Raw genomic sequence first — 13,586 nt, forward strand, 5'->3', positions numbered from 1 at the left:
CTCCTTCTGGCTGAGAAGCTACTGTTGAGATAGCAGTTACAAGTATTACCCCATAGTTCAATCAATCAACACGCATTAGGTGCCTGGGATAAAGAACTCACACTCAGCTTCTCAATCTTTTTCCTTTGATTCCTTTCTTATAGATTTAGCAGATATGCCAAGAGACTAAAAGAAATCAAGCAGAGACTAGTAAAAAGTGGATTCATAAGAAATTTAGTATACCCTACCTCTTGTCTCTATTTCCTTTTTGTTTGGTTTGATGGGAGCCTATGTTTGGCAAGAGCGATGAGGATATCTGCCTCAAGATGTGGCCCTGTTTTAGCAAGCCTGTCATGCAGCCTGAAGGCATGGGTCACAGAATCATAGGTTTATGATTAAGAATCTTAGAGGCCATCTTATCCAACCCTCTCATTTTAGAGAAGAAGAAACTGTAGTCCAGATCCAAACACAAGTCCCCCAATTCCAAATCCAGCCCAGTTTCTCAGAGGAAAAGAGAGGAAGTGTAAAATGATGGGAAGCACAGCACTGAAGTCTTCAGCTTTCTAAAGGTTGTGCTGCCCAGTGTTTTGGTAAGCTGCAGAATGATGCTGTCCAACATTCCTTCTCCTTTGCATTTTTACTGAATTGATTTTTGATAAGCCCCATTTTCCGAATACAGAAAAAGTTGATCCCTATGAATGTAACCAACAAGCTAACCCAATAGATTGGAAAAATTAGTGTTGGGTTTGTTCTGAGTTTAGCTGTTTGAAGAGCAACTAGTCACTTCACAAGCTACCATGACTACAGGTTTACCCCGAGTAATGTCACTTCTGGGTTCCAGTAAAAGAGCTATAGAGAATGGTAGTTCATTTCAATTCAACAAACATTTATAGAGTTATCTTCTATGACAATGTACACTGTCTTGGGGACCAGGGATGTAAAGACAAAAATGAAATGAAGTAGTCCCCAACCCTCATGGGCCTTTCATTTTACTGGGAGTGGTGGTGATATGGTCTGGAAAGTGTCCTCAGAGAAGCAAATACAAGGTACTGTGGGAAGGGACAGAGCATTAGATCAGGTGCTACTGAGGGACAAGTACCTGAACGAAGCCGGGACAGTGAATAAGGATTCAGAGGGGCTCAGCTGAGGAGTGGAGGAAAGAATATATTCCATGTTGGGATGGACAGCTTCTTTGGAGGTAGGAGACACAATGCCAAGTTCAAAGAATAGCCAGTAGTCCAATTCAGCAGGAGCAAAGAATATATAGAAGGGGAGAATATAAGCAAAGACTAGAAAGGTAGGCTGGAGCTGGTTAGTGGAGAGTTTCAAATACCAGAATGAGAATTTTATGCTAGAAGCAATGGAAAGCCACTATAGGTTGTTGTGTTGCTACTGCTGCCGCTGCTGTCGCTGTTGTCATTTGAGGTAGGGGAGTGGCTTGCTCAGATCTACTCCCTAGGGAGATTATTTTGGCAGCTGTGTGGAGGATGGATTGATGATGGAAGGAACTGGAAGCAGGGAGACTAATTTAATTAAGACTAATTATTACAATGATACATAAGTTTGGTGGTTATGGTCATACAAGTGGCGAGAAAGGTGTGGATGTGAAACACATTAAAAAATTAAATGAACAAGACTTGGCAATTAGCTAGATGTGGAGTGTGAGGAAGTGTTTGAGGAAGACGCTAAGGTATCTTCTAGGTTATATACCTGACTCAGGAAATGGTGAGGTGCTCCAAAGGAATGGTGCTCTGTCTAATCTCAGTTTTCTTTATGCAGCACTTATTTGTGTATTTGGTTTATACCCCTATAGCACACTCCTTGAGGAAAGGACCTGTTGATCTTTATCTTCATATAGTGACTAGCACAGTGCTTTTCACATAGCTGGTGCTGAATAGACATTAAGTCAATTGAATTCAATTGGAGGGACGGAAAATTTAGGGGGAAGATAATGAGCTTCACTTTGGACAAAATGCATTTGAGATGCCTATAGAGAATGCAGACAGCGCCCTCCAGTAGAGAGTTAGTGATGTAGAAATAAAGTTAAGAAAGAAAGATCGGGCGCTGGATATGTAGAGCCATCTGAACATTATCACCAACCATTTGACTGATTTCTTGGGCAATCTGCTCAAAGATGATAAAATCTGGCTCTGTGATATTTTGGGGGGTTTAGTTATAATTTATCAAAATGTTGTAAAGCAACATTATTAAGAAGGGCGACATTACGTAAAAGTCATGGTGCTTTGCTCCTCCTAGGTATTCACTCTTTTTTAGGTATGGTTGTATGAATATCAAATATACCTTTGCCTAAAAGACTTTTACAGAGAATTCACACAAGGGAAGCATTCAACACAAAGGTCAGAACAAGCAATACAAGGACACTTTCAGGGTCTCTCTGAAGAATTTTGCAATTGATTGTGAGACATGGGAGACACCGGCACAGAACTGCCCAGCATGGCGTACCCACATCAAAGAAGGCACTGTGCTCTATGAGCAAAGTAGAATTGCAGTAGCCCAAAGGCAATGTAAGATATGCAAATTTAGAGATATCACCACTCCAAATATTCACATAGACTATTTGTGCCTGACCTCTGGTAGAGTGTTCCAAGCTCATATTGGTCTGATCAGCCATAGTTGGACACACTGTACCCTGACCCCAACACAGTGATGTCATTTTAGTCGTCTTCAAGAAAGGATAATAACCAATTGTGACTGTTGGTTTGGTTTTTGTTGTTGTCATTTTATGAGTAAATGAATGACTTTTGAAGAACCATTCAGAAAAGCTAAATCCTCAATGACACTAAAAGGAGCTAAATTCATTACTAACTGCCTTACTAAGTTAATTTTGTTGAGGAAAAAAGAAAATAATGAATTGGAGAGTATTGGGGTTTATTAGATGAGGAAAGAATACTTAGTGAATTATACCTGCCTGTACCTTTACAATTATTGGTTAAGCTGGCATCCCTCTGGGGGACAGGGTCTTAAACTTTTTTATGGCATGGAGCCCTTGGGCACTCTGGTGAAACCTATGGCCCCTTTCTCAAACTAATGTTTTTAAATGTATAAAATAAAATTCATGCGCTTACAAAGGAAGCCAATTATATTGAAATTAAGTTGTATTTTTTTCTGATCCAAGTTCACAGGTATGTTGAAATCTATCCATTGACTCCTTGCTGGTCTATGAGCCCCAGGTTAAGGACTTCTTTAGAAATAAAGAACTGATTCTAATACCCAACAAGCTTCTGGGGATTAGAGAAGTAGGGAGAGGGCATCTAAATGGAACAAACCACCTATAATCCATATATGTGCAATAAGGAGCACCCAGATCTCACGGATGACACCTGTATGCCTCCAGAAGTATAATCTCCTAACCTAAAAACAAGGAAAGAAATACAATCCAAGGGCAACCCCTTTGCAATTATTTCCTGACTCAAGAGAGACACGCCCATGTGTTTTATAACAACTTTAAACAAAATGAATTCAAGGGCAAGATATTTGGCAGCCTTTAATGTGTCCAAGTTCAGTGTGTCCTAAGTCTTCACAGGAAGGAACCAAACCCTGTCAGATACTTTCCTGTGCTTATATGGTACAGAGTTAACAAATTATTGTGCTAATATCTTTCACTAAAGAAATACCAATAGAACTTTGCTTCATGAATTTGCTCATTATTTTTTCTCTACTGTGGAAAATAGCTGAAATTCTTTCTTTTTGCTGCAAAGTCACTGTGTGTGCGTGCATGCGTGCATACATGCATGCATGCATGTGTGTGTGTTATACCTCTGAGCTCCCTTCCAGCTCTATGTCTATGGTCCAATAGATACGGCATTTATAACACATACACAGTCCGTAACTTAAGGCTTTTAAAATACTATTGCCAAGGAAGCCTGAACCCATCAAGATGCCTCAGCCAGCTAAGTCCCTTAATTGGTTTCTCCCTTTGTCAGGGAAACTGAGGCCTGGGAAAGACTTTAATTTAGAAATGCCAAGATCATCCACTGCATCTCAGGCCATCACCAGTCACCTTAACTTTTTTCTTACCACTGGACTTCGATGATTCTGGAGAAGAGAGCGGGGCTGACAACTTCACAGCTCTGCCTCACTTAAATGCAATTCACAAGCAAGTCAAGACATCACCTTTGTGACATCATTGATCCTCTTTGAGAATGAAGAATGCACAGCAACAACGGGAAACCGAGAGCACAGCGGACCCTTTTCGGGGCTCATGAGTCCCACCCTCAGAACCACCATTATCCTCACACAGTGAGCTCACTTTTGCATCCTGGAACAGTACTTCCAAAGCAGAAACTAGACTATTTACTTAGGATTGCCAGTCATGGTGTGATATTGTAATCATGTTGTAAAAAGTGAATTAGTTAATGAAAGATTAATTTGTTAATGAAGGACTTATGAGGAACCGTTCAGTCACAGTGGAAAGAATGTCAACTTTATTGTCAGAGCACCTGTGTTCAAATATTTCTCCTGTAATTTACTCATTGTGTGACTGTGGGCTTAAGCTCTCTTGGCCTCAGTTTCCTCATGTGTAAAATAAGGATATTGGGCTCAGCAGTTCTTAGCCTGGGGTCCATGAACTTTTCTTGTTTTAATAATTTGGCAGCTGTATAATTAATTGGTCTTCTACGAAATCCTACGTATTAGCAGAAGCCAAATAGTACAGTGGGTGGTGTACTGATCTGAAATCAGGAAGAGCTGAGCTCCAATCTGACCTCAGACACTAGCTGTGTGACCCTGGGCAAGTCACTTAACTTTTGCCTGCCTCAGTTTCTTCAACTATAACATGGGAATCATAATAGTACCTACCTCCTAGGGTTGTACTGAGGATCAAATGAGATATTTATAAAGTGCTTAGCACAGTACCTAGCACTTAGTAGGCATTTAAATGATTATTCCCTTCTCTTTTCCTATTTTATGCATTTAAAAAATTATTCTGAGAAGGTGTTTATAGGCTTCACCATATTGACAATGGAGTCCATGATACATCAAAAAGTGTTTAAGAACTCTTGAATGACTAGATGAATGAATGAATGGTGATTATGATAGATATGATAGATAATGATAGAATTAATGATTTGTTTAATTACTTATTATGTGCCAGGTACTAACTAAGCAGTAAGGATGCAAATACAAGAAAGCAAGCTTTCTTATATCCCTTCCAGCTCTAAACCTGTGATCATCTGATCATTCAGAAAACTCAAACTTTAAAAAAAATCGTGGGGCAGAAGGTTATTCTAAACCTGTGGTTTTGTTATCATGAAGAACTCCCAGTGTGGGAAGACTCCACCCCCAACAAACACAGCTAAGCAGCTCCCCTGTAGTCTTGGGAAGTTGCCTGGGGACACTGAGAAGTCTTCACTTGTCCAGCATTCACAAAGTGGGTATATGTCAGTTTTCATCTACTCAGATTCTTAAGGGATAAACTTCCAAGCCAAACCAAAGTTTTAGTTACAAAACTGAGTTCAAAAGAGAAATAATTCATCCTGTGATCAGTGAACCTCAGATGAGAAGAGTCCAATGATCTGCCTATTTGCAGTAGCTCACATTTATGCAAAACTTCACAGTTGACAAGATATTTCCCTCACAAGATTGGCCTCCCCATTTCATGGATGTGAATGCTGAGGCTCAGAGGAACTTACCACTTAACTGAGGTTAAGTGACTTGCCAAAAGACACATATATCACAAGAGGCAAAGCCAAAACTGTGACCCAACACTTTTAAGTCCGGGAACCCAGATCCTTTAACTTCAGGTGCAGCATTCCTTATGTGATACTTGCCGACCAAGGCTGTCATGTGGAGTCCAGGCTCAACCGTAAATTATTTTTCCAGGTCTTCTATGTAGCTACACTGGCTTCTTAGCCCAGGGCTTCATATTACTATTCTCTCTTTAGGCTGACTGACTCCTGGAAGTTACATAACAAATTTTCATTGTGTTATCCCAGAAGAGAATCATAGCTTTGTGATGCTGATTGGACCCTGCCCTGACAAAGCAAGCTACTTCTAATGTATAACCAAGCATAAAAAGTATGGCAAGGCTGGGCAAAACGGGAGGCAAAAATGCACCGGAGTTGAGTAAAGAGCCAAGCAATGTAGAGCTAGAGGCCAAAGGTGTCGGGACAGCAGAACTCAGGGTTAAGAATGATGGGAAATGGATCATCAGTCCATTAGGTCCTTGTAGTGGTCTCTGTGACTGAGCTGCCTATCACTGAGAGGACTCCACTCTGAGGCCAAGCCCCTACTGATGCTTATAACCAACTTGAATTCATTCATCAATGATTAACCAACTCCCACCCTACCAAAGTCTTCCCATCCCATAGACTGTCATTCGAATCTGTTCTCCATCCCCCACTGCCCTCTCTTTTTCCCATCTCCATCAACCAATCTCCATAGCCAATATAATATCATGCTCTAAGGCTAGCCACCTCTTCTCTACGCTCTCTGGAATGCTTGCTCCATAGATAACAAAGTTGCTTTCATATTAAACATTTTTCTTTCTCATTCCTTTCATCTTCTGGCTCTTACTGAAATCTTAATTCCTTCCCAATGATATAGCCTCCCTGGCCACTTTTTCCATTAATGGTTGCACATTTCTTGACTCTCTGGTCAAGGTAGGGGAAATTCAGTCATTCTCTATCTACCACCCAATCAAAATTCTGGTGGCTATTGTCTACCAAACTCTGGGACCCTCTTCTTTCCTCAATAAATTCCATTCCTAGCTCATAGTCATTCTCTCCTTCTCAATACCTGTCCTCATACAAGGGGACTTCAACAAACGTACTGATATTCCCCCAAACACCCTTATCTCCCTTACCACTCTTACCTCAACTTGCATATTTTCCATGGCCTACTCCTTTACCCCACTTCATCCACACACACAGAGATGGTCATCCTCTTGATCCTTCCATAACTCAGTGTCCCACTTCCATCTTTATGAACTCTGATCACTATTGTTATTCCTCTTCTCTTTCTGCCTTAAAACCCTGAACCTTCTTCTTCATCCTCATTGTGACTTCCAAACTCTCTCAGCTCCTTAGTTCTTTCCTGGGGCATGACCCCTATACTAGTAGCTACATTCCCCTAGGTAGTATCATAGAGGATAAAGCACTGGACCTGGAGTCAAGGAAGACTCACTTCCTGAGTTCAAATCTGACCTCAGACACTTACTAACTGGGTGACCCTGGGCAAGTCACTTAGCTCTGTTTGCCTCAGTTTCTTCATCTGTGAAATGAGCTGGTGAAGGAAACGGCAAACCAGTAAAACCTCAAATGGGATCACAAAGTGTTGGAGTAAGCTGAAAACAACTGAACAGCAACAACAACCAAGCCTACTTTATTCATGTTGAGTTAAAGCAATGTTTGTTGAGTAATACATGGGTGTGTTGATAAGTGCTTAACCATCATGATTTGGAGGGAAAAAATGCATACACACACTTTGAAATTTAAATCTGTATTATTAATATTTTCCTAAGTCTATACAATCAACAAAACCATAAGCCAAAACCTGATTAGTAGCAATTGCTGATTTACGAGATGAAAATGCTCCCATGGAAAACTTAGCAAACAGCTCTCAAAATTCAGTTAGAGTTGGCTCCAGCACAGCCCTTGGTCAAAGAATCCAGAAGTCTGCCAAGACAAACACAATACAGGAGTGCCACTCGAAGGAGATCAACAGAAATCCGATAACTTGACGAAGTAGACAGCAATGAAAATGGTTTGAGAACATACCTTAATGCTATTGGGTGAAGCACACATGGCCAGGCACTTGTGTTAAAACTTATCACCTCTGAGAGGCGTAAAGAAACCAGAGACAGGGCATTCTCTCCCCCTGTGGGCCCCACATTACAGAATCACAGACCCTCAGAGTTGTGATTAAACTTGCACCTGACAATGAAATCCCTTTACAGCCATTAGTCATCCAGACTTTGACTGACATCCTCTAGTGCCAGGAAATCCGTAACCTTCCAAAATAGAAAATATTCCATGTTAGGTTAGCTCACTTACCTGAAGCAGAAATCTGCTTCTTTGCTATTCAGGATCATAAATTTAAAATCTAGGGAGGACTTTCGTGATCATCATGTCTAGTCCTCTGGTGCCCGCATCATTAAGGGAGTCGATTCTCCTGGCTTTTCTAAGTCTATTTCATAAGGCTGTTTTAGTTTCGGTCCAGAACTGTGATTTCATCAGCTTCGGTAAAATGCACTCCCCCCACATTACCACAGCTGAGTGCCCTGGCGTTGAAATCCAACACCTCTCATTACCTCCGTTAGCCTTTATCATACGCTCTATACTGCAAGTCTATTTTTCCCAGGGCATTTATTTACAAGAGGAAAGAGTAAATGAAGAATTATCGGTAAGAAGGTATAGTTCATCAAAAGTGCATCTAAAAATATTCTAGCCAGCAGTGAGTGGATGGTCAACAAGCATCATGTACTATACAACCTACATGAATGGTTCTATTCATAGATAGAGCTCTAAATGACACTTTCACTGGTGATCTGACTGGGCTGGCCAAGTCCTCTAAGCAAAATTGATTTATCCATTTGGAAATATTGAGCTCATTCATTAATGGTAGGCTTTGGGTGCTCCAACCACGTATTCCCACTTAACTATTATCTAGATCACTTCCTACTTACTCCCATGTTGTAGCAGCAAGCCCCCTAGCATACCCAGGATGACCTGCTAGCCCAGATTCTTTGATCTGCTTTTCTAGGAAAGACTTCTCAAAAAGGGAGTAACAATGCTACTTTTAATTACATTCATTAGTTCAGGGGAAGCGTCAGCACCCTGAACATCAGAGAAAATACAATCAGAGAAATTAGTATGAAGACCAACAAACAGGGCTCTTAACGGCCTGAACCAAAGCAATATTGCTATACACTTTACATACACCACTGGATCAAGAGAGCCTCTATATCTGAGCAGTCCGGGGCTACTCAGAGTCTCAACCAGGGAATCAAAAGATCCTTTGCATAAGCGAACCCGAAAAGCAAAATACCAACTCAGAGTACATATACACTTCTCAGAGCCAGAAGGCATCACAACCCTTGACTCAGTACTTAGTACCAAAAGGTATGAAAGTCTTCTTACAAGCTAGCCTCCCCTAAGTAAGCTTCCTTTAATGGGCTCCACTTGAGGTCTATTAATGAGTGGAAAAGATCTTCATATCCCATTAACATTACACATGTGAACCCAGGATGATTAGGCAACTAACATATCTCCCCCGCTCCACCTTTCACTACACCTAAATGAGAGCATTCCACCGTCCCAATAAATACTGCCCAGGATGCCAAAGGTACAGACACCCCACGTGCGGTTGTATAGAGCCTTCCCATTTTCACTCTCTTTAACTGCCTTACTTTGCTAGTTTTCATTTCACATATGTCTTTTCTTTCTCATCGAGCTAGAAGCTCAAAGAAAGTTAAAGACCATATATTGTCTTTTTCTCTAGCCCTCAAAAGTATCTAATACATTGCTCTACACAAGAGGTATTAAATAAATATTTGTTAAAGGGAGAGTTTTAATGGAGAGAGGAAGGATGTATGTACAGAAATTACTGAATTATTATGACAAAAACAAAAAGAATGATTAGCAAGTCCTAGCCTGGAAAGAACATAGCTGCCACACAACTCCCTCTCTACTTCCAGCTCATCTTCCAGCCTACTCTTTGGCTACCTAAATACCCCTTTCCTTTTCCTCAGTTTCCTATTATGCTTTGCTTTGGTATTTCCAGCCCTTAGCTCATAGTACATACTTAATCTATCTCTTTCTAATCGTTGAATGAAAAAGATGCCTAGTCTACATTGTGACACATTAGTGGTATCCAGATAAGGCAGCAAGGTGAATAAGGGAATAAACATTTTCTAAGTACCTACAAGGCAAGGTACTATGCTAAACATTTTACCACTTTACAAATATTCTCTCTCTCTCTCCCTCTCCCTCAAAAATCAGGAAATACTCCTTGAGCCTTTATGTTGTGCAAGACGTTGACTGGGCATCTGAGCCTGGATCCTTGAGGTAAAGGAATGAAGTTTTCCCACTGAAATCTCAGGCTTCAAGTGGGTCTGTGGAAGGTATTTGTTGGGGCAGGAATTTCCTAGAATTCCTGAAATCACAAATATGTCTTTTACTTTGTCTAGGCCAAAGCCCAGCTCTAATGTTTGCCCTGAGGCTCAGTCGTGAGGTTTCTGTTCTTACCTCTCTATCTTCTCGCTTTCAGAAAGGTCACCTTTGGAAATGTTTCACTCTCTCTTTTGGTTTCAACTGTCACTTCTGTGCTAAAGATTTCCAAAGCCAAGTCTCCAGTCCAGGCCTCAGGCAAGATTCAGGATTCCCCTTCTTTGCAAGTGCTATCATGGCCTCAGGCTCAACAAGTCTCCAATTCAATTGAATTCAATTCAGGAAGTGTTTCTTTTAAGCTGTGTGCCCAGCAAATTCTGAGCTGGTGAAGCAGACACCAAAATAAATCAGAGCTTGCCCCAGGGAATTTACATTCCACAATGTAAATAGGGTATAACAAACAAATAAATTAGTAAATTGAAAATATCTGCAAAGTAAAAACAAAGTGGTTGCGAGAGAGGATAAGCACTAACAACAGAGACAATCAAGAAAGTTCTTGTGCAAGAAGGAATTCTCAAAGTAATAAGCCTTGAAGGAAGCTAGGGGCCAGGAGAGGTGGAGGTGAGGAGGAAGAGCATTCCGCAGGCCAGGGCAGCTTGTCACCAAACAGATCTCATCATCTCCTCTCCTTCCAAACTAATTCCTTTTCTCAGCTTCCAATTTCTGCCATTGATACTACAGTTCTCTTGGTCTCCAAGGTTTTAAAATTCTGAAACTCTCACCTTCATCTTTATCCTATGTTCATGCCTGATAAGTTACCAAGCTCTGTAGATGGGACCATACTTAGGGGGTTGAATGATTAAGGGCTAGACCCAAGACAAGTCACAACGTGCTCTTTATCTCTCAGTGGCTCACCTCCCACCAAGGGAAATGAGATTGAAGCTAGAATGAAATTCAAGCAAGCATCCAAAACAGCCTTCAAGAAGAAAATGAGTCACTTCTAGCAGACTCCCCAACAAGTTACTAGGTACGTAGTAGAGCAAGTGTAAATAGCAATTGTTTCTGTTTTGGCCAGAAACCTTGAGGGTCTTTCCCTCTCAGATTGATTTTTTTTTTTTTGACTAGCTAAAAGACGCCATTCTTTGCTTCATTTCGTACTAGCCTTAATCTCTGAATGGGCATTTCCTCAGTCAAACTGAGACCTGAGAAAGACCTTAACTTAAAAGGTCTCCCAGTGCATCTCTAGTTGTCCTGATCTATATCTTGCCACTGGACACAGATGGCTCCAGAGGAGAAAATGAGGCTGGTTACTTTGCACAGACCTCCATCACTTAAATCCAGTTCACTTGCAAGTCGTGATGTCACCTTCCTGATGCCGTGGTCTTTTTCGAGAGCTAAGGACAAGCAACAAAAACAGCTAGGTAAGACAATGGATAGAGCATTGGACCTGGAATCCAGAAGATCTCAGTTCCAATCAGGCTTGAGACACTTCCCAGCTATGGTTAATCCACTTAACCTCTGCCTCAGTTTTACCATTTATAAAATGGAGACAATAACAGCACCTACCTCCCAGGATTGTTGTGAGAATAAGATGAGATCATATTTGTAAAGTGCTTTGTAAACCTTAATATACTATTTAAATGCTAGCTTTTGTATCCATTCTGTCTTCTTTTCCAATGCCTCTTAATCTTGACTTTTTACAGGCTTACACTCCCACTATTGGGTGCCCTTTTCTTGCCCATCATCATCTTACCCCTTAACTGACAAAACCTTCTGTATCTCATTCCGTGTGTCATTATGTCCTGGACCTCCCACTACATTTCCAGTCTTCTTAGACCTTGCATGCTTTAACTTCCCCTGCCCCCTCCAAGTTCCAGGTAAATTCCCACTTCAAGAAACCTTGCTGGATCCCCTTAATTCAACTGCCTTCCCTCTGTTAATTATTTTGAATTTATTCTATCTATATAGCTTGTTTGCATTACACTGTGATCTCTTTGAGAGCATAACTATCTTTTACCTTTCTTTGTATTCCTAGGACTTAGCATAGTGCCTGTCACATAGTAGGCACTTAATAAAGTTCATTGAGTGACTTACTTGTGGTTCTGCTAACCTTTAGTTTCATGGGATTTTGAAGTTTAAAAGGAGCATAGAGATCATCTAGTGACCAAGAGTTCTTAACCTTGTTCTTCCTAGACCACTTGGGATTTTCTGGTGAAGCCTATGGACTCTTTTCCAGAAAAAAAAAATCTAAAGAATGATAAGCATATAGGAATAGGCATTAAGAATAGGAATAATAACAAAGAAATGCTAAATTTCTGTTAGAGGTTAGTGAAAATAAAGCTGTGATTCTTTTTTCCCTTCCAAGTTCATGGACCTCCATAAACTCTATGAGTTCTTGGACTCTTAGTTAACAGCTAACCCATTCTCCTCATTTTCCAAATGAGGATATGGAGGCACAAACAGGTTAATTGTCTCATCCAAGGTCACACAGGGCCAAGATTTTAATCCCCTTCCCCGCTTCCCCACCATGGGAAGAGAAGAGAGTGGACTGGAATGGTTCTTTTCTTTAAAAGCTGTAAAACTGTCATTAAGAATTAATTGGCTTCAGAGATTAAGGGAGTTATAGACTTGGCTTGGTGCCTTAGTATAAATAACCATAAAGAGCTTCAGCACCTCCCTGATTCTTGAGTCATGAGCAATTGGGAGGCAGGGAAGCTGATTCTTCACTGAATATTCCTGTTGAGTATCTTTCCCCTGCTATGGAGGGCTGAGTAAATCTCCCTTTGTTAGTGGTTAGATGGGCTTCTAATCTCACAAAGGAGGAAAGTGGCCTAGTCAGCATGTACTTGCAATTCCTTCACCCTAAGACTATCCTTTCCATCACATCTTGCCACCTCTGACTGGTTTTGGTTGTTGTTTTTTTTTTCTTCTGGTGGTGTTGTTTATTTATGTGTTCATTTGTTTGTCTGTTTGTTTTTTAGGGACCAAGTCTCCCTATCTCAACCGGGTTGGAAGTGCAGTGGCCATTCATGAGCCCAATCCCATTAGTGATTGTCATGGAAGCTTTGACGTGCTATGTTTCATCTCTGAACCTCTTCCCCCTCCTTAGGCTGCCTCCCTATCCCCAGTCCTAGCTCATTAAATTAATGATAGATTTAGAGTGCATCCTTAGTTGGCTTTGGCCCTACTGCAGTTCAGAACCCCAGAGCTCAAGAGATCTACCAGCCTCAGCCTCCTCAACAGTAGGGATTACATGCAGGCCCCACCACACCCAGCTGCTTCTACCTGTTCTGATGCATCCTACACTGTGCCTTTACCTCCCCCTCAAAAAAAAAAAAAAAAACCTTATACCATATCACTGGGCTTTGCAGAAATCTACAATGGCTCCCTTCCTATTTGGGTGATGAAATCAAAAATCTTTGGCCATCCAAAGTCCTTCAATTTCAGTTCCCACCATTTATCTCATTTCATATTTCTAGAATCAGGACAATCTCCTTGCTGCAATTCCCCCCTCCACCCCCAAATACATACATACTTGCA

The sequence above is a fragment of the Trichosurus vulpecula genome, chromosome 4 (genome assembly GCF_011100635.1).
Source record: "Trichosurus vulpecula isolate mTriVul1 chromosome 4, mTriVul1.pri, whole genome shotgun sequence".
Lineage (NCBI taxonomy): Eukaryota > Metazoa > Chordata > Mammalia > Diprotodontia > Phalangeridae > Trichosurus > Trichosurus vulpecula.